The 27,543-nt window shown below is 42.0% G+C and overlaps 1 protein-coding gene and 1 long non-coding RNA gene across 8 annotated transcripts in view; one reads left to right on the forward strand and one right to left on the reverse strand.

Moving 5' to 3' along the window:
• Positions 1–12,944, reverse strand: part of NCALD (neurocalcin delta) — a 365,895-nt gene extending 352,951 nt beyond the window's left edge. For 2 of the 7 annotated variants that reach the window (XM_072949553.1, XM_072949554.1), the window contains exon 1: positions 12,891–12,944. The gene's annotated coding sequence lies outside the window, so the exon portion shown is untranslated. Of the gene's footprint in view, positions 1–4,977; positions 5,189–12,647; positions 12,753–12,890 lie in introns of those variants that run through there. The other 5 variants (XM_072949561.1, XM_072949563.1, XM_072949562.1 and 2 more) reach the window with 5 other exon arrangements.
• On the forward strand, positions 5,415–11,216 carry LOC140689255 (uncharacterized). Its single transcript, XR_012064131.1, has 3 exons — positions 5,415–5,530; positions 10,048–10,369; positions 11,052–11,216. It is a non-coding gene; the product is annotated as an uncharacterized lncRNA (long non-coding RNA).
• Positions 12,945–27,543: the final 14,599 nt, after the last annotated feature.

A 27,543-nucleotide genomic window follows, 5' to 3' on the forward strand; every position in this document is an offset into this window, starting at 1 on the left:
CAAAACAACCCTAGAAGCAAAGAACCATCACTATGCTCATTTTGCAGATGAGATGACTCACCCAGACTCATGCCAGAGAATTCAAATGCCCCAGTCCAAGCACGTGTTCTCCCCTGCGGTGTGGACCCCCTGCTTCCTGGCTACCCCGCTTTTCTAGGAGCCGAGGCAGCAGTCACGTGTTACCAGAGTCCTCAGCTGCCCTTTTGGCTCTGTAGCAGCGCAAGCTGCGGTCAAGCCCCGACAGAAGGTTGTCACATCCACCAGGGCCCAGGTGGGCCCCCGAGGGCTCTGTGATCCTACTGAGGAGTCCTGCTGAGGAGGCTGTTGAGAAAACAGCAAGGAGGGGCTCAGTAAAGCAGTGAAGGTTTGTGACAGCAGGCAGTGTCACCATCCTAGGCCTGCATGCAGAGTGGCTAAAGGAACCCAAAGAGGATGGCTGTAGGGAGAGGACGCCTGGCAGGAGCTGTGGCCTTTAGGGACAGAGAAGTCAACCTGCAGCATGCAACTCAGTAGGAGGGAACGGAGGAAACAAATACCCTACCTCACTCTCCTCCCACCCACCCAACAGTAGGCTGGACCCACCATTGGCTGAACTATACTAGAAATCAGGAGACAAAGATGGAAATTGATGGTGATGGTAGAGATCCAGCTCTCAGGGCACAGAGCCAGGTAGACAAGGGAGGACAGAGGATATGGAGGAGGCAATAAGAGATGGCCAGCCTGTCTGCTGTCCTTGTCCCTGCAGAAAAGTGTGCTTCAACTGAAGGAGAGTAAGCTGGCCTGGTCACTCTTTAGGGGTCAAGATGGTGCTAATAAGCCAGAAGATGCCATCCTTACCATCTACGTGACGCCAGAGCCAACTTCATGGGCAAGTGACCTGTGCAGTTACACAAGGCACCATGCTCAGGAGGGCCCCATGCTTGGTCTAATGCTCTGCCACACCATCTTGAAATTCTTAATAACTTCCTAACAAGGGCCCCACATTTTCACTTTGCACTGGGCCTCCCAAATCATATAGCTGGTCTTGTGCAAGGCAAGCCATTTTCTTCAGCAGGTGAGACTAAATTCTCTAAGTATCAGAGTATTCCAGGCATACTATTCAAAGCAAATAGAGCCAAAGTTAATACTAACCAGAGGAACAACTGTTATAGCAGAATATATAACACAATAAAGTGAAGGGATATTTTACCTTTTTTTCCTTTCCTCTTTCTCTTTTGAAGGCAAACTGCCAAGTGGCTGAGAAACCAAAATTAGCTGCCCCCTGGAGAGAAACCAACCTTAATTACAACTGCCTCTCCATAGCACAGAGGGAGTAGATTTTGGCTCAGTTAATGTGATCAATACAGACAAACAGAATAATTTACGCCCTGGGGTGGACTCTCTCGATGTATTCCACTTGATGAGTTAGTCATCAAATTAGCCAGGTAATTGCCAAAGCTACTCTTGACCTTGTCTTTTGTGCCTGGTGTCCACAGGCCCCAGTTTGAGGCTCAGTATTGAAAATACACGCATAAAAGGCTTGTTAATGGGCTGGCAAGATTTACAGCTCATATTTCTAAGCCACTGCTTTCTGAAAGACTAGAAACTTGAGCTTTTACTGCTTCTGCCTCATTTGCCTGGAAGACTCAACATTCTGAGGCTTCCTCTAAGTAACTGCAGTTTTAAAATCTGGCAATCCCAGATGAGAAGCCAGAACAGGACCAGTGACTGCCCTTCTCCCATTCATTTCCTCCAAGGCCACTGGGCAAAGCAAAGCACAGAAAACTTCCATCCAAGTTAGGGATCAAACTGGTTTTTGTGAGCCTCTTTCAGTCACCCCTTCATTTCAGAAATAAGGATGGCAGATTCTAAGAATTTCGTTTTGTCATTTAAAGTAAAAATAAAATGTCAATAGATCAAATTAAAAGCATCTGCAAGATCCGTACTATGTCAAGGAACCTATAGTCCAGGTAGTAAATCAAATCTATAGGCATTGTGACAGAATTGGAGGATCAAGGGTTGCAAGGTACACTCATGAGCCCTGTTGTGGGGTGAATGCTGCCCCCCAAAAGATATGTCCACATCCAAACCCCAGGAACAGGTGAATGTGCTCTTATTTTTAAAAGGGTCTTTGCAGATGTAATTAAGTTAAGGATCTTGAAATAAGATCATCCTGTAAAATGCAAATTAAAACCACAATGAGAAAGCAACTCATCCTCATTAGAATGGTCATTACTAAAAAGACAAGAGATCACAAATATTGGTGTGGATGTGAAGAAAAGGGAACTCTTGTGCACTATTGGTGGGACTGTAAATTGGTGCAGCCACTATGAAAAACAGTATGGAAGATCCTTAAAAAATTAAAAATTGAACTATACCATATGACCCAGCCATTCCATTTCTGGGAATATGTCTAAAGGAAATGAAAACACTTACTCAAAAATATTATCTGCAACCCCCTGTTCGTAGCAGCATTATTTACAATAGCCAAGACATGTAAGTGTTCACTGACAATGAATAGATAAAAGAAGTTGTGGCTTATATATACAATGGGATACTATTCAGCCATGAAAATGAGAAAATACTATCATTTGCAGCAACATGGATGGACCTCGAAGGCATTATGCTAAATGAAGTAAGTCAGACCAAGAAAGAAATTATTATATGATATCACTTACATGTGGAATCTAAAAACAAACAAATTTTAAAAACCTACCAAACTCACAGAAAAAAAGATCAGACTTGTGGTTACCAGAGGCGGCAGGTGGGAGAAGAAAGAATTGGAGGAAGATGGTCAAAAGGTATAAACTTTGAGTTATAAGATAAGTAGCAGAGATGGAACGTAGAATGTGATGACTATAGTTAGCGCTGCTGTGTGATGTATGGGAAAGATGTTAAGAGAATAAACCCTAAGAATTCTCGTGACAAGGGGAAAACAATTTTTTATCTTTTCTTTTTTCTTTTCTTTTTATTGTATCTATATAAGACGATGGTTGGTAGCTGAATCTTTGTGGTAATCATTTCACACTATATGTAAATTAAACCATCATGCTGTACATCTTACATTTACAGTGATGTATGTCAGCCTTTCACAATAAAACTGGGGGGAAAAATCACCTGGAATTATTATCCAGGTGAACCCTAAATCCAGTGACAAGTGTCCTTATAAGAGACACACAGAGGTGAAGAGGACTCCATGTGACCAGAGGCAGAGACGGGAGTAATGCAGCCTCAAGCCCAGAAATGCTGATGGCCACCAGCCTAGAAGCAAGGAGGGTCTTCTCCTCCAGAACCTCTGGAAAAAGCTTGGCCCTGCTGATAACTTGATTTCCGACTTCTGCCTCCAAAATGGTGAGAAAATAACTTTCTGTTATTTTAAGTCACCCAGCTTGTGGTGATTTGTTGGAGGCCACAGGAAACTAATACAAGCCCTCAGCCACATCTCTCACCTGTGGCCTCCTCTTCGCAACCTCTGGTAATGGAAAATATGAGGCCTTCCAAAAGCAGCCTGTTCTGTTTTCACAGTGGCCTACTTCTGGCCCCAGAATAGGTCTTTTCCCCACCACAGTACTTCACGTATTTGGAGACCATAATAATTGGGCTCCCACAGAACTTTTTCTGGCTAGAGAGCCCCTCAGTCATGCCTCAGGGGAGGGGGGCTCCACCCCCCCACCACACTAGACACTGCCCTCTGCATTCCTTCCGCCAGAACAGCACCATCTCCCTTGTCCTCAACACTCTTCTAACGCAGCCCAAGGTCTCGTTAATGTTTAAGCAGCCAGGTTACACTGTCAAATCCTTTGGAGTTTTCAGCTGAAACCAAAACAAAACAAACTTACATCTTTTTCACTTACGTTTCAAGGACATATCGTCACCCCCATCAAGTATACGGAAAAGACTTTTTAATGGAAATACAACGATCAGCTATGAAACATATCTACAAAATACATGCTGGTATTTAGAAAAGAAAGGAGAGAGGGGGTGAATTCCGAGCAGTACCTTACTCTACATTTTGACAGCCAAGCTGAGTTTGTACAAATCAGATTATTACCAAAGAATCAAAACACACAGGTTTCAGGAAAAACTAACGTTCCAGATCCAACTGGATGTACAGAGGAAACGTCCGTGGGTTAAATCCCAGCTCCACAACTTCCAAGCTACTGACGTAGGATAGGTCGCTCAACCTCTTGATGCTTTAGTTCCCTTACCTGTAAAGATAACTGTAATGCTCCCTAGGGCTGGGTTCTCCATGCTTGTTGCCCCTCCAGATCCACCCTCCTCCCTCCCTTACTCTGGTCGCAGCCCTGGAAGGCTGATTTCTCAGCACAAGGTAGTCTCTGCATTTCTTGCCCTCCAGCTTCTGGTTGGTTTGGCCAATTGGAAGGCACCAACAGAAGACTACAGAGGAGGAAAAAAGAATGGTCAGGAACTTATTTACCGGGTGCCTCCCGGCCAGGCCACAGCTTGGCAGCTGTGTTTTTCTACTGAAGAGCAATCACCCTTTCAGGGAAGGGATGTAAAGGCTTGCACACTTGGCTAGCTAGCCGGCGGTGTCTTCCCTTAACTTTGCCCACACCCTTCTGAATACAGTGGTCCCCGTTCATCCATGGGGGATACGTTCCAAGAGCCCCAGTGGTTGCCAGAAACCACGGATAGTACCGAACCCTGTATATAGTAAGATTTTTCCTATACTTACGTACCTATGGTAAAGTTTAATTTATAAATTAGGTACATAAGAGATTGACAACAGTAATTATAATAACATAGATATAATAATATAGAATTATAACAATATACTGAAATCGAACTTACGTGAATGTGGGCAGTCTTTCTCAGAATATCTTATTGTACAAATTTAATGCCTTTTCCATCACAATTAAGCACTTTTCATGCACTGGGACTGTTACATTAGCAGTCTGAGGTATGACAGCAAAACTAGCATGAATTTCTTTTTCCTTTTTCACAATTTCACAGATAGAAGATTCGATTCGTTCTTACCATAAATCTTAGCAAACTCAGCATTAAAGTTTTATCTTCTTTCCTTAAGTCGAGAATTTTCACCATTTCACTCAAAGGAAGCACTTTATAGCTTCTCTTTGGTGTATCCGAATTGTCAGCAGCACTCCTCTTGCGCTTTGGGGCCATTATTAAGAAAAAGTAGGATGAACACAAGCCCTGAGACACCCGCACAGCGGCTAAGCCGCGAGACTACGGGGCGGGATTCACGGGACCAAGCGCCCGGGCTCGCGTGGGGCGGACGGAGCAGATTACGCGAGAATTCACCACGCTGCGCAGAACGGCGGCAGTTTCGAACTTACGACTGTTTATTTCTAGAATTTTCCACGTTACATTTTCAGACCACGGTTCACCTCGGGTAACTGAAACCTCTGAAAGCAAAATCAAGGATAAGCAGGGACTACTAATAGTCCCTTCATTACGCTTCCTTCAGTGATCTTTTGAGCGTGTCATCTGCCTCCCTGTGAGACCCTGTTCACAGCGGCATTGCTCACAACAGCCAGAAGATGGAAGCAACCCAAGCATCCATCTACAGGTAAATGGGTAAACACATGTGGTATAGTCTATCCATACACTGGAATATTATTCAGCTTTAAAAAGAAAGGATTTATGATAAAAAAAACTCTCACCAAAGTGGGTATAGAGGGAACATATCTCAACATAATAAAAGCTATATATGACAAACCTATAGCCCGCATAGTTCTCAACGGTGAAAAACTCAAAAGCTTCCCACTAAAATCTGGGACAAGACAAGGATGCCCACTATCACCACTCCTATTCAATATAGTCCTGGAAGTCCTAGCCACAGCAATCAGGCAAGAGAAAGAAATAAAAGGGATCCAAACTGGAAAAGAAGAGGTAAAAGTGTCATTATATGCTGACGACATGTTACTATATATAGAAAACCCTAAAAGGTCCACAAAAAAAGCTACTAGAGCTGATCGAAGAATTCAGCAAGGTAGCAGGTTACAAAATTAATGTTCAAAAATCAGTTGCATTTCTTTACACTAACGATAAATCAACAGAAAAAGAAAGTAAAGAAACAATCCCCTTTAAAATAGCACCCAAAGTAATAAAATATCTGGGAATAAATCTAACCAAGGAGGCGAAAGAATTATACACAGAAAACTATAAACCATTGATGAAGGAAATTAAAGAAGACTTTAAAAAATGGAAAGATATTCCATGCTCTTGGATTGGAAGAGTCAATATTGTTAAAATGGTCACACTGCCCAAGGCAATCTACAGATTTAATGCAATCCCTATCCAATTACCCAGGACATATTTCACAGAACTAGAACAAATCATAATAAAATTTATATGGAACCATCAAAGACCTAGAATTGCTAAAGCATTACTGAAGAGAAAGAAAGAGGCTGGAGGAATAACTCTCCCAGACTTCAGACAATACTATAGAGCTACAGTCATCAAGACAGCATGGTATTGGTACAAAAACAGACATATAGACCAATGGAACAGAATAGAGAGCCCAGAAATGAACCCACAAACCTTTGGTCAACTCATCTTCGACAAAGGAGGCAAGAATATACAATGGAATAAAGACAGTCTCTTCAGCAAATGGTGTTGGGAAAACTGGACAGCAGCATGTAAAACAATGAAGCTAGAACACACCCTTACACCATATACAAAAATCAACTCAAAATGGATTAAAGACTTAAACATAAGACAAGATACAATAAACCTCCTAGAGGAAAACATAGGCAAAACATTATCTGACATACATTTCAAAAATTTTCTGCTAGAAGAAATAAAAGCAAGAATAAACAAATGGGACCTAATGAAACTTACAAGCTTCTGCACAGCAAAGGAAACCAGAAATAAAACAAGAAGAAAACCTACGAAATGGGAGAAAATTTTTGCAAGTGAAACCGACAAAGGCTTGATCTCCAAAATATATAAGCAGCTCATACAACTCAATAAGGAAAAAATAAACAACCCAATCCAAAAATGGGCAGAAGACCTAAACAAGCAACTCTCCAAGGAAGACATACAAATGATCAAAAAGCACATGAAAAAATGTTCAATATCACTAATTATCAGAGAAATGCAAATCAAAACTACAATGAGGTATCACCTCACACCAGTCAGAATGGCCGTCATTCAAAAATCCAAAAATGACAAATGCTGGAGAGGCTGTGGAGAAAGGGGAACCCTCCTACACTGCTGGTGGGAATGCAGTTTGGTGCAGCCACTATGGAAAACAGTGTGGAGATTCCTCAAAAGACTAGGAATAGACTTACCATATGACCCAGGAATCCCACTCCTGGGCTTGTACCCAGAAGGAAATCTACTTCAGGATGACATTTGCACCCCAATGTTCATAGCAGCACTATTTACAATAGCCAAAACATGGAAACAACCTAAATGTCCATCAACAGGTGACTGGATAAAGAAGATGTGGTATATTTATACAATGGAATACTACTCAGCCATAAAAACCGACAACATAATGCCATTTGCAGCAACATGGATGCTCCTAGAGAATGTCATTCTAAGTGAAGTAAGCCAGAAAGAGAAAGAAAAATACCATATGAGATCGCTCATATGTGGAATCTAAAAAACAAAAACAAACAAAAACAAAGCATAAATACAGGACAGAAATAGACTCATGGACAGAGAATACAGACTTGTGGTTACTGGGGGGGGGTAGAGGGTGGGAAGGAATAGACTGGGATTTCAAAATTGTAGAATAGATAAACAAGATTACACTGTATAGCACAGGGAAATATACACAAAATGTTATGATAAATCACAGAGAAAAAAATGTGACGAGTGTGTATATGTCCATGAATGACTGAAAAATTGTGCTGAACACTGGAATTTGACACAACACTGTAAAATGATTATGAATCAATAAAAAATGTAAAAAAATAAAAAATAAAAAATAAATAAAAAGAAAGGAAATTCCAATTCATGCTACAATATGAATGAACCTTGAAAACAAGCACTATGCTAAGTGAAATAAGCTAGTCACAAAAAGACAAATATTCTATGATTCCACTTATATGAGGTACTTAGAATAGTCAGATCCATAAAGACATAAAGTAGAATGAATGGTGGTGGCCATGGGCTAGGGGGCAGGGGGAAATGAAAAGTTTTTGTATAACGGGTATGGAGTTTTAGTTTGGGAAGATGAAAACGTTCTGGGGATGGATGGTGGTGATAGATGCACAGCAGTGTGAATGTACTTAATGCCATAGAGCTATGCACTTAAAAAATGGTTAAAATAGTAAAAATTTATGTTGTGTGTATTTAACCACAATTTTAAAATGTATTTAAGAAATATTTATTACTCATCTACTGCACAAAGCACCACACTGGGGATAAACAAACTGGAAGGTCACTGTCTTTGTCAAGGGGGCTCAGTTCCTGCACTTCCCCCCAACATACCCCTCATTCCAGCAGTCTGTTCCCTAATTATGTCTTGCACTTTCATGTTGGGATACAAATTCCTTCAAGACAAGGGACTAGATCACATTCATCCAAATCCCTAAAATTTAACAAAATGCTGAGCACGTAGAAACTTCTGAAAAATATTGGTTGAATATGTAAGTAAAAGTCTAGTCAAAGAAATCTACGTTCTCTTTTTTCTCACATCTTCTGGACAGTCAGTATTTAGCATTTCTTGAAGTTAGTTACCTATATTTTCAGAAATGAAGAGAATAGAGCTGCATGCAAAATTCACTTTAAATTGTTCTGTTCACAAATAATTTTACTAAGTGCATCAATTGCAGAGTTCTGCAAGTCAGAACTCTTTCATTTGCAAGCCATGTGTCCTCGGGAGTTATTGAGTGCCCCTTAGCCTGTTTCCCTCATCTGTTAGGTGGGAATGCTGACTCTACTATATTGGATGTCCATTGCTTTGTAATCCAAAATCCATTGGCCAATCTCTTGGTAACAGTATAACAGTGTTCTGCTGGAGAAATACCCTTGCTCCTACTTCTTAGCCTATGGCTCAGGGATGAAACCTGTAACCAAGCCCAAGCCCAAGCCCTAGACTAGTGTGGAATTCTGGCCAGAGGAACAGGCATGGGACCCAATGAAAGCCAATGACTATAGCCAGCCACTGTGAGCAATGCTGGGATAGAGGCTCCCACTTTCTAGCTGGACTTAAATCGCATCTTACATAAGGCCTAGAGCTCTTACAGCCATCCTGCCATGAACCAGCATCTAAAAATGGTGCCAACTCCAAGAAAGCAACCAAGAACTGGGAAGATAGAAATCAGGTACAAGTAATGATGCTTGAGCCCCAAATCAAGCCATACCTGAAGTTTCTTCCTCTGGACTGAGGAGGAAGCCAAAATAATATTCCTTTTTTCCCTCAAAATAGTTTGAGCTTTGGGGTTTCTGATCCTTGCAGCAGAATTGAGTCCTAATTAAGATAAGTATTTCCTCAAAAAGTTATTACACAGATGAAACATGATCCTCATGTACATACATAGTGCACACTTGATAAATGGAAACTACTCATGTTAACTGTGGCCATAGTTTATGGTTGTGGTGGAAAATTCCTGGCTTCTTCTAGGAATCGTTTCTAACCTATGGGCTCTGTCCCTGATTTTTGCTTTCACTCTTCTTCAGTGATATTCTATCATAGTGACAGAGATGGAGGGATGGTGACAACCAAGCCTGGCTGTCATTACTTCCTAATCCCACACACTGACAGTCATCACTAATTGACCACAGCACTCTTTCCTACTGAACCTGGTCCCAGCCTTGAACTCCTCTTCAACCCAGCTCTCCAGGCAGCCACTACCAATCAATCAAAGATGACACGCAAAATGAAGCCAATGCCTCAGCTCCAGAACAGTGGTAGGCAGTTTTTCTGTAAAGAACTAGGTATGAAGTATTTTTAGACATGCTCTCCATTACATATTCTTCTTTGTGTTGATTTGTTTTGTTTACAACCCTTTAAAAATGTAAGAAGCATTTTTTGATCTTTTAGCTTATAAAACCCCCTGCTCTGGAGCCTTGAAATCAGACTCTGGGGCTGTCCCAGAAATCCAGGCACCGTCTTATCTCCCTCTGCAGGGCTCCTGGAGGCTCAGCTGTGGAGCGCTTGGAAATGCCACCTCAGTTAAGAGTGTACCCACAGAAAATACTGAATTGCCTGAGAAGTACGGAGGAGCTTTGATGATGGGAGAGTTCCTGTTCTCATCATACCAATCCGAGGGCAAGCTGAAACCCACACTCTGGGGGAGGCTACAATCCAAGGAAGAGCTACAAAGCCCACGCAGCAATGACCTTCACCTCTGCCTCCAGAAACAGATTTACTGCACAACCCCTCAAAGAGCCGAACCTCCATTCCCCACGGCCAGTCTGAGATGTTCAACATTTTTATGAGGAAAGTAAGGTAAGAGTTCAGAGCACTACATTTCTCCACTGTTAGTCTGACACCTCACCACTTTAAAAAAAAAAACCCTCAGAAACTGTTCCAAGATAGTGTCACATTTCTATCGACCAACCCTTGATTCCTTAATATTTCCCATAGCTTTTTTTATTGCAGTGTATTTATAAAGATTGGTTTGGTCCTCTTCTCTATTATTGTCCATGTTTGTTTCCAGTTTTAGTGAAAAGAAATGAACTTTGCTTGACTAATGTTCATTTATTCATCCAACTCTAATTACTGATAATCACAATCCACTTCTCCAGGCACTTGCAGGCAGGGAAGATACATGGAGATGATGATGCAGAGTGATGAGAGGAGTATGTGCAGGGTAACATTCCAGCACGAAGCAAGGTGGTGGGGGGAGGGGGAGATACCAAGAAATTTGCTGGAAGGCAGAGTCGCTGCCACTGAGTAGGGAAGAATGCCCAGGAGTTGATCAGACAAGGAAGGGTGGGAAGATGACAGGTGCTAAGACTCAGTGGCTTGGGCCAAGGCTGCACATAGGGAGGCTTGGGAGCTGAGGCTGGCAAGGAGACAAGGGTAGGGTCATGAAGGTCCTGGGGTCCAAACTATCCTGAAAGCCATAGAAAACCCCTGAAGGAAATGAAGCTGAATGACTGGCTTATATTTTTGTTTTCAAAACAAGCCTTCTAGCTGCAGTTTGGAGAACAGACTGGAGCAAAAGTGTCCTGATTTGGAGCAAGGAGCCTGGTGTGAAGGCAGCTGGAGCAAGAAGTGATGAGGTTATGAACTAAATTGGTGACAGTAGGGACAGAGGAGGCAGACATCAACAACAAGAATAATAATAAGAGCTCACCCGTGTACAGCACTTGCGAATGACAAGACACTGCACGAAGTGCTTTTTGGTTATTAATTCACTTTATCTTCATAACAAGCCTGAGATAGGTTTGGTACCGATTATCAACCTCATGCCACAGATCAGGAAACAGAGAAAGATTAAGCAAGGAGCCCCTGGTCTGGGAGCAATTTGTGTCCCAACTAGAACCCAAACCCAGCAGTCTGGCTGTAGAGCCCATGCTCCTCACAGCCCATCGCCCAGCAAACTTGCAGGGAGTGGATATTCAGGATGGCCACTGAGTGGTTTTAATGGGGGAGACTCTAGGGCAATTTCCAGGGGTCTGGCTTGGATAACTGAACATTTGGGTTTCAGCTTCTGAAGCCGTCTCTTCTGAAGGAAGCCCCACCCCCAAGTCTGTATTTAGCCTTCAACCAGCACTCCCCATACACCCACAGTCTCCCCAGCACACCAGCACCCCTTTCTCGTCTGCGGTCCCTGATGCTGCATTTGACCCTGAAACACAGGCATCTTCCAGCTGGAATGAAAAACCTCACAATCATTACCAATTAAGTCTGAGAAATCCAGACAGTGAAGCCTGCTCTTGGTAATACAGAGGCTTGGCTCTGTTATTTTCAAATCAGTCAGAACTGGGAAAACTTTGAGCAAGCTTGTGTGGTTTCCTTCTCAGCGAGACCTTGGCAGCCCTACTTCTGCGTTCACACTAGTTGCCCTACGGAGCAGAACGTGTACCATTATTTGGGGCTAAGCGCTTAACAACTGAAGCACTTGCCTGGCCAGCGGTCTCCGACAGACCCCGCAGGAAGAAAGTAGCCCTGATGGGGAGACCTTCAGAGAGCCAAATGGCTTTCTTTCTCCAGGCATGAAAGTTAAAGCAAGCGTCTGCTGCAAGAAACTTGTGCATTTCCTGCGGACAGGGAGACCTCCTGCCCCTCCCGGGCTGATACAACCCACTTTGCACATCCTGCTTCTCTGGGAGCTAAAAATAAATCGGTATGCACTGAAAAACACTCAAACACATCTCCCCAGCACACCCCTTCCCGAGTCTCTGAGGGCAAGAGACACAAATCTTTCAGATCCTGAGTCTAAAATGCAGACCACTTCCTCCTCTGGGTTCAACTGGCGCCTTTCGGTGGTTCCCTAAGCCCCCTCCCCAGACACCCACCCAACGCACTCGCCTGCTGCGGCCTCTCGGAGCCGACTTAGAAGACCCAGGAACGGCGAGTGCCCTGGACCCCAACCTCCTCCCCCGACCCCAGGAGGGGTGCTTCTGGTGTCCCTGGCCACCAGGCGCACGAACGCCCCCTTCCGACCCGGCGCGCCCCCATCCTGCCTGCCCCGCGCGCCTCTGCGCGTCCCTCTGCAAAGTTGCTCTCTCCTTTCCTGCCACCCATCCTCAGCGTCTTTGGCTTTGTTTTATTTTACCTCAGAGGCACTCAGGGAAGGGCAGGGGAATTGACAGGAGGAGCTGCACCTGGGAAGGGCTGCGGGAACCAGGTCCTCAGGACCGCGCGCTCCTGGCGCCCACCCCCACGCCCGCCGCGCCCCGAGCGCGCCGGTCCCCCCAGCAGCCGCTCCCGGCGCCGCCGCCCCCGCTGCACCCTCCCCAGCTGCAATTCCCACTCGGCGCTGGCTCGGCAGAAGCGGAGGGAAGGCGCTGCGACTCACCGCCTCGGCTGCTCCCGGCGTCTGTGTCGCCGCGGGTGAGGCGGCGGCAGCGCCTTCCCTCCGCCCGCCTCCCCCTGGACAGCACCGCCGCCTGCCGCGCCCCCCTCCCCAGCCTCGCCCGCCGCCTCCCTCCCCGCGGCCGCCGACCCCTCCTCCCCACCGCGGCCCCGCAGGCAGCCTCTCCAGGTTGGGCCGACGCCCGGGGTGCAGGGCGCCAAGCTGAGGCGCGGGGTTTGCAGGTGCAGTGAACACCCTCATCTTGCCCGGGTGCAGCCACCACGCTTATTACCCCCGTTGAGCCTCCGAGTCCTAGCCCACTGCCAGGCTTCTAGCGAGGCTACACTGGTGCTTTGCAAGGGTGCCATCCGTTTGCCTGTTAAGGTCGTGGGAAGGTCAGAGCCAACATAGAGCACCTTCTAGTTTTCCACTGGGAGACCCCCCGGGTCCCTGCTACGCAGCAGTGAAGTTCAAGGGCCTTGGAAGGACAGGCCCACAAGGGTGAGATGGGCTGCTTTGCCTGATCAGTGTTTTCTCTACCCAGAGCTTAACGAAAAACTGGAAAAGGGGGCCATCTAAGGAATCTCTTCCCCTCCTCCCTCCGCCAACCCTCCCCCCACCTCCGGTCGTCCACCACGTAATGTCTCCAAATCTTCCATCGCCACTGGAGATGATGAGAAGCAAATGTCTTGTCAATTTATTCAACCAGTATTTATCAGCTGGTTGCCAGTGTATGTCCCTGCCCTGCTGTGTTAGCCACTAGGGACCTCTCAAAAAGCCACCAAAACTTCCCATACTTGTCAAACTCAACGACATTTCCAGAACCCTCAGAAGGTCTCCATAGCAAGTCACATTTGTTGATTTAAAAAGTTGCTGGTTAAAAATAACAAAAAGGCACCATGTAAAGCTGTAAAGGCACCATGACTTCTCCATGCGTGTTGTAATGATTACAGAATCTTTCAACATGACAAGTGTTACAGAAATGACAGTTACATTTGGGTCCAAACATCTGCCAACTCTGATTTGAAAATCAAGTCAAAGGTTCACCTGACCAAAACCATCCTCTTTGTTCTGCCTTCTATTTCCACATAATTTACTCCTCAAGGCGAAGCTTAAAAAGCAGAAGTTGTCCAAGAAGCCATTAAACCATTATTGAATAATGCTAAATTTGTTCTTGAATTGGATTAGCAGTTAGCCCAGTGGCTTCCCGGATACACTTTGGAATCACCTAAGGGGCTGTGTTTCTGTTCTGTTTTTCAATAGTAGGCCTGGGCCTCACCCTGATAAATTCTGATTTACCTGCTGGGGGTGCAGCCTTGTTTAGGGACTTTTTACAAGAGCCCCAGGAGGTTCTGATGTGCAGCCAGGGTTGGAAACCCCAGGATTAGCCAATCATCAAACAGAACCTGAGACAATGAGATGATGAACAAGGAAATTTTGATGCAGGGAAAGGTCTGAGCAGGTATTGCAAACTCAAATGTCCCTAAGGGATTTAAAGGAAGTAACAAAGTGACTTAGGCTGGTGTACAGGGGCAAACTGGGAAGGGCATTATGCCCCAAAAAGGACAGTCTCACTTTTCCACGTTGGAAACGCAGGTCCAGTGTGGCCATCAAGTTGAGGGTTTTCTTCACTTTGTTTTTGTTTTGTTTTTCCCACCTCCTCCAACCCCAGAAGCCAAATATCCACATTTAATGTGAACTCTTCTAATTTTAAAATGTTGGTAACTAATTTTTTTTAGTATTTTAAGTGCTCTGTAGGCTAAAAAAAGAAGAGGCCACATGGTGTCCCAAAGTCATTTTGTAACCTGTGGTCTGGACAATTTAGGCCTGATCATTGCTTACAGATTCTGCAGGAAGAGCCCTGCAGGTGGGCAGAAGGCAGTAGTAGGAAAGCGGCAGTGCTAGGGGTAGGGGTGTCTCTGAGCCAGAATGATTTTAAAACCCAGTTTATTTTTAAATTTTGTTTAATGATCTCTGCTTTTTAAAAAAGCTTTGTTAAAATATAACTCATATAGCATGCAACTCACCCATTTATAGTATACAATTTGATGTTTTTAGTATATTCACAGAGTTGTACAACCATCACCACAATCAATTTTAGAACTGACTTCGATCACCCCAAAAAGAAATGCTGTGCTCATTAGCGCTCATTCCCTCTTTTCTCCCAACCTGCAGCCCATGGCAATCTCTAATCTACTTTTTTCTCTATAGGTTTGACTTTTGTGGACATTTCTTTTAAATAAAGTCTTCATACAACATGAAGTCTTTTGTGGCTGCTTTCTTTCACTTAGCGTAGTGTTCTCAAGGTTCATCCATGTGGCCAATACTTCATTCCTTTTTATAAACAAACAATATCCCACGGTAGGGATATATCATATTTTATTTATTTGTTTTTCAGTTGATGGACATTTGGGCTGTTTCCACTTTGGGGCTACTGTAAATAATGCTGCTACAAACATTTGTGGATAGGTTTTTGTGTGGATGTATGTTTTTATCTCTCTTGGGTGTATGTCTAGGAGTGGGATTGCTGGGTCACATGGTAACTCTATGTTTAACATTTGAGGAAATGCCACACTGGTTTCCAAAGCAGCTGCACCATTTTACATTCTCGCCAGCAGTGTGTGAACGTTCCAATTTCTCCGTATCCTTGCCAACACTTGTTATTTGCCATGTGTTAAATTTATACCATTCTACTGGGCATGAAGTGGTATTTCATGGTTCTGTTTTGCAGTTTCCTAACAGCTAATGATGTTAATCATCCTCTCATGTGCTTATCTTCTTTGGAGAATTGTCTATTCAGATCCTTTACCCATTTTTTAAACTTGGTTATTTGTCTTTTTAATTTATTATTTATTATTCAGGTGTAAGTGTTCTTTATATATTCTGGGTATAAGTACCTTATTGGACATATAATTTGAAAATCTTTCCTCCCATTCTGTGGGTTCTCTTTTTGCTGTCTTGGTGGTGTCCTTTGAAACAACAAAGTTTTTCTTTTTTTTTCTTTTTTAAAAATTTTTTATTTTTTTAATTGAAGTACAATTGATTTACAATGTTGTCTTACTTTCAGATGTACAGCAAAGTGATTCAGTTAAATATACATATATATTCTTCTTCAGATAAAAGTTTTTCATTTTGATGAAGCATAAATTATCTATGTTTTCTTTTGTTGCTTGTACATTTGGTGTTGTATCTAAAGGGTTTTGCCTAATTCAAGGGCACAAAGGCTTATACCTTAATGTTGGGCCCTACTTTTTGAAACGCTCTTTAACGGTGTGATATTGGAAACCAGGAACACTGAAACCACTGGCCTTGAGCCTGTTGTCAGAGTCTCCCACTTCCAGAGGTCTAATGTGCTGGGGCAGCTCTTACCATAGTATTTGGTCAACTTTGGTCACTGAGTTGCAAGTTTTTGTCAAGGAAGCAATCAAGTGTATAATTTTGAGGCCAGCTAGATCAACAATGGCATGCATTCATTCATCTGCTCCACAAATACTTCCTAAGGGCTTCCTATGTGCTTTGAACTATTCTAAGTTCTCAGGATATATCACTAAACAAGGCAGACAAGATTCATGTTCTGGTGGGGCTTCTAGTTTAATGAGAGAGAAGACAGATGATAGGTGATGGATGGATAGATGGATGGATGGATGGATGGATAGATAGATAGATGAAACACATTAAGATCCATATCAAATGAGTGCTATGTCAAGAATTCACACAGAGTACACCAGAAACTAATCTAACATTGTAAATCAACTGTACTTCAATTTAAAAAAAGAATTCACATAGAGTGATATGTTGGAACAACTAAGGAAAGAGCCAGGCAGAGGAAGCACCGTGCAAAAGCTCTCATTTGAAGGGAGAAATACCCAGTTTATTCTGGGAACCCAAAGAAATCTAGTGTGGCTGAACTTATTGGGTGCCTTTGGCCGAACTCCCTAAAAAGTCAAGCCCTAGCACAAGGTTAGGTGAAAAGACTATAGGGAAGTGAAGCCTCAGGGAAGGACTGTGAGAAAAGAGGAATGAGTCTGGGAGAGGAGAGCGACTGCAGGGAAGTGTGGTTCCCCGCTGGTGGCTGCTGCTGAGTCTGCAGGAAGCACCATGGCTTTGTCTGAGGCAACATGGAGGCATCAGTGGATGGGCTGAAGGATTCCAGAGGAGGGTGCTGTTTTCTGGTCTGTGGAGAAGCAATGGAATGCTTCTGAAGATTCAAACATCTGATGGAGGTCAGGGGAAGGAGTACTGGTGTGGTAGAAAGAGAGAAAATTCATTTGCAGTCTCCTTTCTCTAATTGGTCAGTGTTAACTGGTTGAGACTCCTGGTTGCATGTGAGTGGTCACCAAACAGGTGTTTGAGCAGGACTAGGGAAGTCCCCAGGTGGAAGACAAAAGGCCTGTGGTGGGAGGTGAGGCGCCACTGGGCTGTATTCAAGAGCAACTTGAAAGACTGAGAGCAGCAGCCACAGTGAGCTCCTCCCTGTGACAGAAGTGACAGCAACCTGGCTCTATGACCACAGTAATAGTACAAACCTTTGCTAGATTTACTCTAGCAAATTGGTACCTTATCATCAATTGAGTTAGTGCGTAAAGTGAGTTCAGTACAGTGGGTAAGGGGCAGAGTGAAAGACAATGTGGCCACAGAGCAGCAGGGCCGGGCCAGGCATTGCTTCACACAGAAGTCAGGATAAAGAACATAAAATTTATTCTGGTGTGGAATTTATTCTAAGAACAACACAAAGCCATTGAAAGCTCCTTTTAAATTTCTTTTTTAAATTTGTGTACAGGAAAATTCACCTTTTAAAGGAACAGTGCTGCAAATTTCAGTAAATCCATCACCACCATCAAGATTCAGAATGGTACCATCACTCCAGAAATGTTGCTGCCCCTTGTAGTCAGGCCCGCTCCCTAACCCTGGAAACCACTGATGTGTTTTTTGCCTCTACAGTGTTGTCTGTTCAAGAATGTCATATCAGTGGAATCATCCAGTGTGTAGCCTTTCAAGAATGGCTTCTTTCACTGATGATAATGCATGTGAGATTCATCTGTGTGGCTGAGTCCGTCAGTGGTTTATTCCTTTTAACTGTATGAATGTGCTACATACAAGATACTTATCATCAGTTGAAAGAAGTTGAGGTGATTTCCAACTTAGGTCAATTATGAATAAAGCAACCATAAATATTGGCCTGTGAATGTAAGTCAGGTTTCTGTGTGAATAGAAGTTATCATTTCACTTGGGTAAATACACAGGATTGGGTTTGCTGGCTCCCACAGTGAGCATGTGTTTACCTGTATAAGGAACTGCCAAACTGCTTTTGAAATCACATTCCCAGCAGCGATATAGGAGTGTTCTGGCTGTTCTGCATTCACTCCAGGACTTGATATGGCTACGTTTTTATTGTTTTGTTTTGTTTTAACCCATTTTATTTATTTGTTTGTTTGTTTATTGAAGTATAGTTAGTTATAATGTGTCAATTTCTGGTATACAGTATAATGTCCCAGTCATACATATATATACATATATTCACTTTCATATTATTTTTCATTAAAAGTTATTACAGGATATTGAATATAGTTTCCTGTGCTATACAGAAGAAATTTTTTAACCTACTTTTTGTATATAGTAGTTAATATTTGTGAATCTTGAACTCCCAAGAGTTTTAACCCATTTTAAATGGTGTGTTGTAGTTTTAATGTGTATCTCTCTGATAACTCATGATTTCGAGCATCTTTTCATGTGTTTATTTAATTCCATTGAAGTATCTTTTCAAAAAATTTTCTGTTTCTTGCTTATTGATGAGTTTTAAGTAGCCTTTATATACACTGAATACAAATCCTCTGTCATTTAGGTGATTTGCAAATATTTTTTCCCCAGTGGGCAGAGTGTCTTTTCATTCTTTTACTGTGGTCCTTCACAGAACAAAAAAATTCAGTTTGGCAGAGTCTAATTTATCAATTTTTCCTTTATGTATCATACTTAATGGTATCATATCTAATAACTCTTTGTTTATTTCTGACTCACAATTCTGTTCCAATGATCTATGTGTCTATCCTTTGCCAGAATCACAATGTCTTGATTACTGTGGGTTTTTAGTGAGTCTTGAAATCATGTGGTGCAATTTTGTTCTTTTGCAAAACTGTCTTGGCTGTCTTATTGCCTTTTCACATAATCTTTGGAATCATCTTGTCAATGTCTGCTAAGTCCCTACTCATATTTTTACTGTGATTGCATTAAATCTATAGCTCAATTTGGGTAGAATCAACATCTTAAAAATGTTCAGACTTATAATCCATGAACATGATAAATACCTCTAACTCTTCTTTGATTTCCTTCATTATTGTTTTTTAGTTTTGAACATAAATATTCTGCACATTTTTGTTAGTCTTATAACTGTATTTCTTTTTCTGTGTGCTATTGAACATGTAAGCTTCAATCTCAATTGTTTATGGCTTATATATAGAAATATGATTGGTTTTTGCATATTGACCTTGTATCCTATGGCCTTGATAAACTCACTCACTAGTGCTATGAACTTCTTTGTAGACTTCTTTCGCTTTCCTATGAAGACAATCATGGCACTGGTGATTTTCCAATCTCTGTGGCTTTTCTTTCTTTTTCTTATCCTACTGTACTTGCTAGAACTTTCAGTTCTTTGTCGGACGGAAGTGGCAAGAGCAGACATCCTTGCCTGGCTACTGATCGTAGGGGGAAAGTATTCAGTCTGATTAGGAGGGCACTTTGGGTTGTGTCCAAGGAGAGAGTAGTGGTGTATCTTCTGTGCATTCCAGAATCAGTATTCTTAAAAAGAACCCATATACACTCCACAGGTGATTCTGATGTCCAGATAGATTTGGAGACCACCAGTCTAGAGACCACTAGATTCTTTCCTCCCTTCTGGCTCTTAAATTCTATGAAACCAGCTCTTTTGTTCAACAACATTCATTCAGTGTTTTCTCTATGCCAGATACGGAAATTAAAGCTCAGTATGTGCCCTTAAGTCTAGTGGGGACGACTCACACATCAGCCTGTGTTACAATGCAGTGTAAATGCTCTAATGGAGATGCGTTGCCTGCTCGCCTTGCTCTTAATTTCTTAGATCCTTGAACAATGAGGATCTTTCCGCCTGCTGAAATCTAACTGAAGCCACTACACATTAGAGCAAAGCTACCTTGTAGCCACCTAAAAGCCAGTCTTTTCTGGATTCTGCCCACAGAGGAGTCTTCCTCTTGGTTATGAAGCTTCAGAATTTGTGGACTCCCTTTGAGATAATTTGAGCCTGTCATCTTAATTAAGACTTCGTAATTTCCCGTCAGATCTCTGTTTTCGTCTTCAACAAACTCTATAAAAGGATCCTTTTTCTTTTAAGTGTCTCTTCCTTCATCTCCAATCACAGCTGATAAGATCTTCACACCCTATATCTAGATCATGTTTTTAAACTCCTACATGTGTATTTAATGATACATCTTCATTTAATTATAGCTCATGCCCACTAGCTAAGGATATGCTGACATACCCCACCAAAATCACAATATCACGGAGAGGAGGGAGGGTATAAAAGTTTTTATTAAAATGGATTATTCCCTGCTGCCAACACAGTATTACTTCAATACTACTCTTCATCTCCAAAGTACCTATGTGAAAATGTAGACCATTTTCAGTTATTCAGTTATTCGGATCAGATATTTTCTAAATGTTCTCACTGATGACTTTCTAAAATACATAATTTTCATCAATTAATACATTTAGTAATAGTACTTTTACTTAATCTGAAAGTGTTCCATAGGAGACACATGGTAGGACATCCCAAAAGTTTAAAGAAAGTGTTATGGGAAAAAATTATGCAGTTGAGAAAACTTTACCCACAAACTTTTATTTTCTGTATGATTTTTTTTAAATGATTAGACTCATTTTTCACTCTTAATGGTAACACACTTCAACCCAGTCTTTTATTGGGAAGCCTCTTCTGTGCCAGGCATGAGGGAGTTGCAAAGATCCATCGGCGAGTCCCCCTGCAGTCAGGGAACTCTGCTGAAGAGAGGATAGAGACACATAGACAGATAGTGACATTACAGTGTAGGGTGTGCTGCGGTCAGGGAAGGACAGGGTTCTGTGGGAGTTCAAAGAAGGGTCTCTAATCCTGAGCCAAGGTGAGCAAGCATACCTAAGGTTTAAAGTAAAACTTGCTAGCATTCACTGAGTGCTTGGCATGTGCCAGGCACCCTTTTAAGTCCATGGCACATGCAAGCACATCTAATCTTCATTAAAAGCCATGAGGAAGCTATTACTATTACTACTATTACCACTATCAAATGGGGTTTTTTAAAAGATTGTTGACTTGCCCCAGGCTACCTAGCTCTGAAGATAGTGGGTTGGAATCCAGAATAAGGTCATTAAGCATAATAACAGCCCCTCAAAGATGTCCATGTCCTACTCTTCAGGACCTATAAATATGTTACCTACAGGGCAAAGGGGAATTAGAGATATGATGGAGTGAAGATTACTAATCCATTGGCTTTAAATAGGGAGATTATCCTAGATTATCCAGGTGGGTGAATACAACCATAAGAGTCCTTAAAAATAGAAGGAAGCAGAAGAAGAGGCAGAAGAAGAGCAGAAGAGATGCAGCTCTGCCGGCTTTGAAGATGGAGGAGGAGATCCGAGAGCCTAGGAATGTGGGTGGCCTCTAAAAGCAGGAAAGGGCAAGGAAAGTTTTCTCCCTTGAGCCTTCAGAAAGGAAAACAGCCATGCCAACACCTTGATTTCAGCCCACTGAGTACCATTCCAGACTCCTAAACTCCAGAACTATAAGATAATAAATTTGTGATGTTTTAAGCCACCAAGTTCATGGTAATTTGTTACAGCAGCAACAGGGAACTAATACACAGATCCAGGTCTTTCTCATTTAAGAGTGCAAGACTTTGACTCCAGAATTCTCTTCTCGAGTTTTAGCTTAGGAGAATGTAAGCCACTATTTTTGCATGTGTACCTTGGAATATTTGGCCCTAAAACTGCTTCCCTCATTCTTACCCACTGTGAAAGGTAGCACCAGACTTTCAACCTCCACTCATCTCCCAGAGACCCTCCCTGTACTTTCTCCATATTCCCTTGGCATTTCTCTGGGCATCTTTAATTCGTCTGCAAACTATGAGGATTCATCCTGGAACATTGCCCAAAATGCCAAAGAAAAACCATCCACACAGAGCCATGATCAGAGGGGAGCAATGTTTCCATCAAGCACCATGATGAATCCTATCAGCCAGGCTGTCACTGCTGCACCCATCACGCCTGGTCCTGTAACTTTTGTATGGGGTGGAGGAAAGCCTAAGAAGTGCCTAGTAACCTCGACAGGAGGATTCATTTATGCCTCGAAACATTCTTGGTTTGGTTCAAGGCAAGGCATTCTAAAGAGAGAAGAAAACAGCTTCCTTCCCTGATGTCCAGGCGGCTGCCTTGCCTGCAACTCTTCAGGAATGAGTGAAGAGGAGAATCCAGCTCAAGGTGGAGGAGACCACGTTTGCTGGCCCTCTGTTGGCTGCAGAGCTGCAGACACCGTGAAAGCAAGTGAAGGCGGAGGCTCTCTCCTGCCTCACTCCTCGCTCACCGCCTCAGGCACCAGCTGCTTGTTACTTCCTCATCTTCACAGTTCATCCCCCAGCCTTCAACACGTTCTCTGGGTCTCTTGTCAAGGGGCAACCAGAATGAAGCACCCTTCTCTAGGAAGAGCCTTCTGACAGGCAGCCAGAGGTGACGGGCATCAACCTTGAGGCCGTGGCTATGGGCTGGGGTCCAGAAAACTGATGGTTGAATAGGAATTTTTCAAGCCAGTGGAAGTAGTTACACAACAGAAATAGACAAAGGCCACCAGTCAGGATGTCTCCCCTCCTCACTCCTGCCGCGGCACTGGCAGGCTTCAGGACGCCACTGAGTATGTATGCAGCTTGTGACAAGGGGTCCATTTACTTGCTTTTGAAAACCAGCGCCAGAGGTGAGACTGTTGTTCAGCTTGTAGGCCATGAAGACAGAAAACACAGGACAGTCAGTCACGAAGAAAAATACAGCTTCTAAGCCCAAGCACCGCTCTTCAACAATTCGTTAAACCTCCACGACAGCGAGAGTTCATGTACCAAGTATCTGTGACAGAATTAAGATAAAAACCCAGTGTCTTCCACTGGTAGGGCAGAAGCTCTCACTGGGGTTCAGGGGAAAGAGGGGATATTTGGTTGAAATCAGAGCTAAGTTTTGACGAAGGAATTAGTTAGGAATTTATTCCTTGCTTTACCAATAATTACAGAGCGTGGCTCACATGCAAAATGCTGCTCTAGGTCCTTTGGGGTCACAAAGATGAATCTGGATATAGGTCCTCTCCTAGAAAAGCTTGCAGCTTTAAGGAACCTCCAGGAAGGACCCCTGAGCATCGAGACTCTCATTTGGGAGTTAGGCCAAGATTGTTTTCCTCCATCCCTGCTTCTCCTCCGTCCAGTTTTACTTCTCCTTGTCCCCCTAATCTGACCTGTTCCTTGGCTTCTGTTTTCTGTTTCTCAGACTTTGGTACTTCACATCACATGTTCAAGGCCCTCCATGCCTCTCAGCTCATGTGCCGGCCCCTCAGACAGGCCTTCCTCACAACACCCGAACGCAGCCCCCGTTCACGCCATTCACGTGTGCACACAGAGGACCAGATGCTCTGTATCGTATCATTCAATTTCTTTCTTTTGTGGCAGTTATATCATAATCTGTACTTAGGTCATTTATTTGTTTACTTTTTCCTTGCCTGTTCTACCACCACCACCTGCCACTAGGTATGTTCTCTAAAGAGCAGGAACCTTACCTGTCCCATTCACCATGGTATTTGTGATACCTACTGCCATGCCTGGACATTCAACAATAAATACTTAATTAATACAAGTATAAATGAAGGGCAATGGTTGGACCTCAGAGGAGGGTGTGGTTACATCCAACTGGAAAGATTTTATAGAAGAGGTAGTCTTCTTTTTGAGCTGAACCTGGAAGGATGGGTAGGATTTGGGAGGCAGACGGTACAAAGTGAGAAACAACATGCAGGAGTAAACACAGTGCAGAAACCAGCAGAGAGAGAGAGAAGATTGCTCCAAAAAGACTGGACACATCGCCATTGCCATCAGTTCAGCCATATATTCAAAACCTACGATTCTGGAAAGAGAAACGTTTTATAATTTTTCTTTTCTTAAGACAGGGATTTCAACATTGAGCTCTGCAGAGTCCTCTTCTCACACAGCTTGACTGGGAGTGGAGTGCAGTGGTGATTATTTGGTCTTGTCTTCCCCACCTTCCCCCACCACCATTGTCCCCGTCCTCACCCGCAGACAACCAGAACAACCCTGCTTCAATACATTGTGTCTGTTTGTGCTTTTAAGTATTAAGTAAGGTTTGACTTGGGAAAACATACCATCTTTCTTTCTTTATCTTTTCTATTTACAATGAAAATATTTCAGCATGTATCTTCTGTTTTTGCTTTCAACTCTCATGGAAAAATAGACACTTCTTTTTTTTCCTTCTTAAACAAGATTTTTTTTTCAGAGATTTAAATCCCTTACTATATATAGATTTTTCAAAGTAAAGATTCATTCTTGTAAGTTAACACTTTTGAAATATAGATTCTTCCTCCTTTCCTATAGATCCTATGAGCTATACATAGATATATTTGCAAAGTGTGTTTATGACTGTATTGAAAGATAGGACTGTATCATGGACATGTTTAAAGACATGGAAATAGAGAAAATATATTTAAATATCTAGGTAGGAAAAACTGCCTTCTGGGTACTGGGACAGTATGCCAAATTTTAAGAGTTAATTTAATAAATGGAGTAGCTGTAAAATATTCTGAACTGCATCAAAAAGATAATTATTAAAATTCAAAGTACGCTTATCAGCTCTGACATTTTTATGTTGCGTTCTGCTTCTGACAGGGTTGGGTCTGTCAGTGATTTATTTCAAATCCAAAAGAGAATCAATGCCCCCCTCCTTCTTACCCTGTGATACGAATACCACTTTCTTCACAGATCACATCTTTTATTTCCACTTAAAAAGCACCCCTACGTAAAACTTTGTCATGGCCTGATCAAGGAACGTGTCATTTTATCTTGACTGATATTAAGAATTTTTACATCCAAAAAGATTCAGAAGTACTTCGATTAATTAATCTTCACATGGTGTTAGAGGTTGAATCCCTGTTACAGCAAATTCCAGGGTAATTAAAATTGCATAGCGATAAGTCTTATACATCTAGGATCCCATTTATTTCAAGAAATTCTAATAAACAAAATAATTTGGGGTTCAGTTACAATGAGATTTGGTCAACATTTTTAATACCTTGGTGGAAAGTAACGGGAGCAAAACTGATGATGTGACATAGAGATACAAAATTTAGGATTAAAGATCATGATATTTCCAGGATTCCCTTGTCCCGTCAGGTTATACAACCTCTACTGCTGGTGCTGTCATGCAATGTCAGAATCCTTGTTTCTGGTTCTAGTACACTAAGAAGTGCAGCAGTGGATTCATGCCCAGGAAATCCACACACCACCCCCCCAGAAGCAGCTGGCTTAGTAGAATGGTGGGATGGCCTGCTGAAGACTCAATTATAGCACCAGTTGGAAGATAAAACTCTGAATAGATAAAACAAGATGGAGTTATGCTTTAAGTTAAAAACCAAGATGAAGCAACATTTCCTCAGTAAGCAAAATGTACAGATCCAGGCAGCAGAGAATAACATTTTGCCATTTGCAACCATGTGGCTGGACTTGGAGAGTGTTACGCTAAGTGAAATAAGTCAGACAGAGGAAGACAAGTACTGTAGATATCACTTATATGTGGAATTAAAAATACAACAAACTAGTGAATATAACCAAAAAAAAAAAAAAAAAGAATCAGGCTCACAGATATAGAGAACAAACTAGTGGTTACCAGAGGGAAAAGGGAAGAAGGGAGGGGCAATATAAGGGTGGAGGAGTGAGAGGTATAAACTATTAGGTATAAAATAAGCTGCAAGGACATATTGTACAAAACAAGGAATATAGGCAATATTTTATAGTAACTATAAATGGAATATAATCTTTAAAGTTGTGAATCACTATGTTGTACACTTGAAACTTATATAATATTGTAAATCAACTATACTTCAACAAAAAATTATTTTAAAAAAACTGATTCAATGACTTTTGGAAATTTTTATTTCTTCATTTTGGGAAAAGAGTAAGGAATGTTTCTGGTTGTACAAAATTATTTGTATTTAGTTAGGTGAAAGTATAAAGAAGTTTTTCCTTGTTGCATTGAAGTTTGAACATGTATAGAAAGGTAGTTATAGATGTTGAATAGCCAAAGGGATGAACTATGTCAGTTATTAAACTATTGGCTCTCAATTCAACCCGCTGTCTATACTCTACTGCTGGGGACTACAATACTCCTTTCTCAGTAGTTAATAGAACAAAATAGTAGGCAGAAATTCATCAAGAATATAGATGTCCTAAAAATAATACTATCAACTTGACCTAACTGACATAAAACACTCTACCCAACAACAGCAGAACACATTTTATCCAAGCATGTATGAACCATTAATCATGATAGGCCATATTTTTTTACCATAAAACAAACTTTAGCAACTTTAAAAGAATTGAAATCTTACAAAGTGTGTTCTCTGATCATAGAAGAATTAAACTAGAAATCAACAGTAGAAAGATATTTGGAAGATCCCTAGGTATTTAGAGATTAAGCCACCAAACATGTGAAAATGAAATAACACATTTCTAAATTGCATATTGGTTAAAAAGGAAGTTTCAAGGAAAGTTAGAAATATTTTGAGAGGAGTGTTGGCATCTCTTACTATAATTGTGGATTTGTCTGTTTGTCCTAAGAGTTATCTTGGTTTTTTGCTGCATGTGTTTTAAAGCTCTGTTAGTAGGTGCACGAACGTTTAGGATGTTTATGTCCAGGTAATTGACCATTTTATAGTGATGAAATGATTCTTGGTATCTCTGGTAATAGTCTTTGCTCTGAAACCTACTTTGTCTGTATTAATGTAGCTGCTCCAGTTTTCTTTTATTAATAATAGCATGGTATATTTCTTTCTTTTTTTTAATTTTTAACCTACTTGTATCTTTACACTTAAAGTTAGTTTCTTGTAAGCAAGATAGAATTGGGTTCTGCCTTTTATCCAATCTGACAATTGCTGCCTTTTGATTAGAGTGTTTAGGCCATTTACTTTTAATGTGATTACAGGTATGTTTGAGTTTAGAACTTAGAAGCAGGAGTTATGCAGTCCTCTTACCCCTATTCAGAGAGAGCCAAGTAGAGAATGAAGCCTACATAGCAGAAGTCAGAGTTATGAGATAGAGAGAAACCAAGTCCTGGTGACATTACCTGAGCCACTGAATGTGGCTGTCCCTGTGGCTGGACCAACCCTAGATCTTCAGCAATTTCCATAAATTCCCTCTTTAGTTACATCAGTTAGGGATGAGTGACCTAGTCAACCTCAACTTCTACCTGAAACAGTCCTAACTGAAATAAGAAGTTTTCTCTCTCTGGATAGGAATGACTTGAACACATTTGCAGGTTAAGAGGAGGCTAGTTGAGTAGAAAATTATTTAGGAGATAATAACATAAGAAAAGAGAAAAATACACCTTT

This window comes from Vicugna pacos, chromosome 25 (assembly GCF_048564905.1).
Source record: "Vicugna pacos chromosome 25, VicPac4, whole genome shotgun sequence".
In the NCBI taxonomy this organism is placed as follows: domain Eukaryota; kingdom Metazoa; phylum Chordata; class Mammalia; order Artiodactyla; family Camelidae; genus Vicugna; species Vicugna pacos.